This window comes from Geotrypetes seraphini, unplaced genomic scaffold (assembly GCF_902459505.1).
Source record: "Geotrypetes seraphini unplaced genomic scaffold, aGeoSer1.1, whole genome shotgun sequence".
Taxonomy (NCBI): domain Eukaryota; kingdom Metazoa; phylum Chordata; class Amphibia; order Gymnophiona; family Dermophiidae; genus Geotrypetes; species Geotrypetes seraphini.
The window spans coordinates 33,144-38,961 of record NW_022985867.1 but is presented as its reverse complement, the minus strand read 5'-3'; positions in this window follow the sequence as shown (position 1 = coordinate 38,961).

The window sequence follows — 5,818 nt, the reverse complement described above, 5'->3', positions numbered from 1 at the left end:
TGGAACTGTGCTCAATTTTGCGCGAATGAGTGCATCACAGATCAAATCCTTCGCAAAATTCTCAATCTCTCCATAATATTATCTCCCAGGAATCACCTATCAGAAATTGGTATCACAGATACAATATACAGCTCTCCTCTGGTTTCAAGATGATCTCATTACATACGATGGAATTAAGTCTCCTCTGACTTTCACAATCTGCTTTATGGTGTCCCTCGGGGATCACTACTAGCACCAACTCTCTTTAAACATATATTTGGCCTCCTTTCTTGACTACTGCACAATTACGATAGACCACCTAACGTATAAGCAGATGATATACAAATATATTGTAACTCTGGATGATTCTTTCCCTGCCACAATTGCTACATTAAATAATCAGCTTGCTAGACTTTCTTTCTTCATGGCTACTCAGTAATAAATTAAAACTAAATCCAGAATAAGTGTTCTTATTTACTAGAATAATTCTCAAGAACCTCTTTTCAGTATCCATAACCATTGGAGGGCCTACATTGTGGAACTCTTGATATCAGATTAACACCATTTTATCTGGAATTTTGTGCAGTTTTGAAACCTACTTATTTAAAGATGCAGTCAGTAGTTAACTTAAATTTTCACTCTCATTACAGAAAGTGCCCTGTTCTCAGCCTGAGGGCCCTATGAACCTGCATACTTTCCCTACAAGAACTTTTGCTTCTTTCCATCTTCTACTGTTCTAGAATTGAATAGATTTTCTACCTTTTAATAACTCTTTTACTTATTAATTTTAGCTTGATTATAAATGTAAACACTTAGACAGCCTTGGTCCTGGGGTGATATACCAAATTTTAATAACATTTGAAATTTAAAATGAGAAGCAGAATAGAATAGAAAGATTTAAGGAGTGGTTCAGGCAAAGAACTATTAAACATCCTGCCCCAAAATAATAAAACATCAAATTATATGCCTGTGCAGAAGAAGTAAGGATGGAGAAAGGGGAACTAAGAGGAGCGAGAGGGAAGAAAATATTAGGGGACTGACGTATGGTATAGATCAGTGGTCTCAAACTCAAACCCTTTGCAGGGCCACAATTTTGGATTTGTAAGTACTTGGAGGGCCTCAGAAAAAAATAGTTAATGTCTTATTAAAGAAAATGATAATTTTGTATGAGGTAAAATTCTTTATAGTTTATAAATCTTTCCTTTTGGCTAAAAAGACATATGATCAAGGAAACTGTTTTGTGATTATGATAAATCAACTAATGTAGTAAAGGTACAATCGTATTCCGTGAAGAACAATATTTTATAAATATACGTTGTCAATAGTTAAAGTAGGGGTTCATTCATACCAAAAAATAACAAAAACAGGACAGTTGACAAAATTATAAATAAACGGAGAAAATATAAACCTCAATTGTGGGTTGCCGGGACTACACAAGTGCCCAAAGCTCACCACCTCATCACGGTTTATAAAAAAACTCCGTACAATTATATGTTACTTTCATACTTCAACATCCTCTTTAAATAGAATAGTTTTCAAAAAATTCTCAAAGGATTTGAATTACAACGTACCTATAGTTTTCTATGATTAAGTGAAACAGCCCCAAACTACTATATTATGGCAATCAGCTACAGCTGTAGGTAAATTCAAAACAGGGTTTAGTAACGTGGCTATAAAACCTGCATGATAGCGTGTATAAGAGAGTTAAACACTCATCTGAAGAAACATCTTCGTCCCGATAGAAAAGATCTTCTATTTCGCCTGAAAGCAGGCTACTTCAGGGGATTCGTTTGCACCAGGTTATCTCCACGCTGTCAGCTGTATAACAGGAGGCCTGCTTCTCTCAAAATGGACCTCAGACCGAGATATGCGCCCTACTCGTTTAAAAACAGAACGAAGTCGGGCGTCATGACATCATCGCAATAACGCGATGAGTGATAGGTCAAACATCAGTACTTCACATAAACCACAAAATCCAAGAAAACAAATCATAATTCATAAGAAAGGTTGCCACTCATGCTCAGAATTTAAACCTTGTGGTTCTATAGTATGGAGGCGACTTATCCATTTGTTGTTCCTTCTGCCATAAAGCTTTCTAATATCTCCACGTCTCATTGAAGGGATAACTTTCTCAACCACCCAACATTTCAGGCTTTCAAACTTGTGTTCCAAATTTAAACAATGAGCCACTATTGGTGCTGTCATTTTACATGTATTCAAACAACTTTTATGCTCTGTTATTCTTATAGTTAGATTACGTGATGTTTGGCCCACATAAAATAATTCACATGGGCATTGTATTATATAAATCACGTTAGCTGTTTGACAAGTAGAGGTCTGTTTAAGAATATAATTTTTTCCCATCAATTGGATTTATAAAGTTGGAGATTGTGGACATGATTTTACAATTCGTGCAATGTCCACATGGACTATGTCCAAAAGTAGATTCTGTTCTCTCATTAACAAACTTTTCTTTAGATGTATGGCACAACCAATCACTTAAATTTCTATTTCTAGACTGAGGAAAAAAATAAATTTTTTTGTTTACAAAACATGGAAGTGTTTTAAGCAATGGAAGATGTTTTTTATATTCTTAATAATCTGGGGAGATATGCAAGTCTGTTTAATAATGCAAGGGATTATTCCAGATTCTTCTTTATTCTCCGGAGATTTATTGTAATCCAATAAAATCTCTCTAGGGATTAAACAAAGCTCTTTTCTTTGCTTTTTTAATTATGGATGTTGGATATTTTCTAGATATTAATCTTTGCTCCAGTATCTTTGATTTCTTGAAGAAAATTTTCTTTACTATTGCAATTCTCCTATATCTTAAAAACTGGGCAAAAGGAATACTGGTTTTCAGATGTGGCAGGATTGCTAGCTATCAAATCTCAACAGTGTGTTTCTATCCGTTGGTTTTCGAATACTGATGTTGTTAAACGGATTCCATCCAGTTGTACCCATACATCCAAAAAATTGATTTTGTTTTTACTAGATGACATAGTAAATTTGATAAACTCATGACACTGATTCAACATTGAAACAAATTCTTGAAGTTGAAGTTGGGTTCCCTAGCCAGATCACAAACATGTCATCTATAAAACGCCATCCATTTAACACATATTGAAATCCTGTTAATTTATAGATGAAAGTCTCTTCAAACCATGCCATATATAAATTGGCTATGGTAGGAGCAAAAGATGCACCCATAGCTATGCCAGAAAGTTGTTTAAAAAATTCCCCATTGAAGATGAAATAATTATTTTTCAAAGCTATGGTACATAGTTCTTTCAAGAATTGTACAAAACCATTCCCAGGATCATATTGAGTATTCCATAGATTAACCAGGACTTGAAGAGCTTCATCTTGGGGTATGCTGGTATATAACGAGCATACATCAAAAGTGACTAATGTGCAATCTTCTAAGACGTCAGGTTCAATGTCGTTTAGCATTTTAAGAAATTGTGTAGTGTCTTGAATATATGATCTAATGTCTTTCAGATGACTCTTCAGTTTTATATCAATATATTTGCTTGTTTTCTCCAGCAATGAATCACGAGCCGAAACTATTGGACGTCCAGGGGGATGTTGTGTATCTTTGTGAATTTTGGGAGTAGATAGAATATAGGAATTTTTAAATTGTGATTATGATAAACATACCGAGGGCCTCAAAATAATACCTGGCGGGCCGCATGTGGGCCCCAGGCCGCGAGTTTGAGACCACTGATATAGATGGACTGAAGGAAGAAAGGGACTAGTTGGAGAAAGTATAGTGGATGGCCTGAATGGAGACATAAGAGACTATCCAATCCATCCTTGGTCTTGTATACCGAGTCATTCCAACTTTGGGGCTCGATTCAGTTTACAAAAGAGTTAACTAATAGGACAAGGAAAATGAATTATTAGAGCAAAGATAGTCATCAGTTGTAATCCCCTTATTTTTTCGTTATATTATTAATCTGATTTGACAAAGAAAGAGTAGAATCCAGAACAAACTTCAGGATTTTTGATGAAAATTCAATCTTCAAAGTATCACCAGAATTTAACCGCAGTAAAGATGCTAATCGGTCTAGTTTGGGACCCGAACCATAAAAGTTTTGTCTTGACAAAACTATGATGCTGACAAGCTGCAAAGGGAAGAGAAAGTGGCAGTACCCTAGATTTTGATTTGTCAACATTATCTGCACTCCTCTTGACATTTAGATACAGGCTCACTCACTACCAGATGTTCTTTGGTTTTCCTTTTTTTTTTCTTAGCTGGGTAAGGTGGAAATGTGTTATGAATCATGAGTGCAGCACCCCAATCATTTTCAAAAGTTGGCTCCTATGACAGTGCAAGTATGTTTATCCACTGTGGTAGGGAAGCTGAAGAGAGAAATTGAGGGATGGGGAGATTAAAGGAATGGAATATGTTTACTAGCCAAATATATTGTAAACATGAAAACTAGACATATCATTATCCAGATTAACATGATGAGCAATACATCATGTACATTTCCATAAAGAAATCAAATTGCTTGGACAAGCAGTTAACAAACCTGAAACACAACATAAACAGAACACAGATCTTCATCTATTCATGTACTGTCTACTAATAATCACCAATAGTACTAAGTTAAATCAAACATTTCTGTGTTTGACCTGCTTAACCAGTAAGGGGTGAATGGAATCTCTCTCCTGACACTGTGGACAACCCCCTCCTTCTTAACTTTCTCCTTCTTTCATTCAATAATCCCCAGTTTCTCTTTGTGGAGAGTGTCCTGGCAGAAACACTCCAGCAGTATGAAGTAAGAAATAAGGCAGACTCTGAGGCTGCCAACAACTTTCTCTTCTGTTGCCGCAAAGCGGTGGCGCTGCTGACCCCGCACACCTTATTAGCGTACCGGTACATGCTCTTATTTAGTGCTTCTCCTTGTGACGAATGCTGAAAAAGACTTTACAGAAATTCTACTTTCTACCTTGCTGCGCCATATGTCTGGAACAAACTGCCTGACTCATTTCATCGGGCTCTGTCTCTGCTTGTATTCAAATCTAGGCTGAAAGCCTGTTTTTTTAAAAGCTGCATTTAAGTCCTTACCCTGACCCACTTATAAAGCACCCATATTCGTTTGTCACTCTCTCTGTAGTCCCCTACCCTATATACTGTACCACATCATTCCCTTTGTAATTCCCTACCTGAGCAACATATAGATTCACGCTTCTGTCCTGTTTGTCTGTCATAATTAGATTGTAAGCTCTTTCAAGCAGGGACTGTCTCTTGCGTGTGCCTAGTAGCACTATAAAATAATAAATAGTCATAGTAGAAATTACTTAATTCCCTGCTATTGATGTAATTGGATTACTGCAACATTTACAACTCATCAAAATACCACAGAAAAGTAATAACAGGGACTAAATGCTGGGATCACATTATCCCCTTGCTTAAACAAAAACCTTAGCTGCTATTTTCAGCTAGGATTTCCTACAAGATTTTAACTTCAATGCATAAAATATGTAACTCTAGGCTGCAGTTATTTCTATCTCAACTCTGGATACTCTAACCCAGGGGTGTCCAATGTCGGTCCTCGAGGGCCGCAGTCCAGTCGGGTTTTCAGGATTTCCCCAATGAATATGCATGAGATCTATTTGCATGCAACTGCTTTCAATGCATATTCATTGGGGAAATCCTGAAAACCCGACTGGACTGCGGCCCTCGAGGACCGACATTGGATACCCCTGCTCTAACCCAATAAAAATCTATCAGCTTACATTATTATTCCGTTTGCTTATTAGTCTGTATGAAGGAACAGAAGAAAAGTTAACACAGCAGCCAGATTACTTTCTGGACCTTGTCACTTAC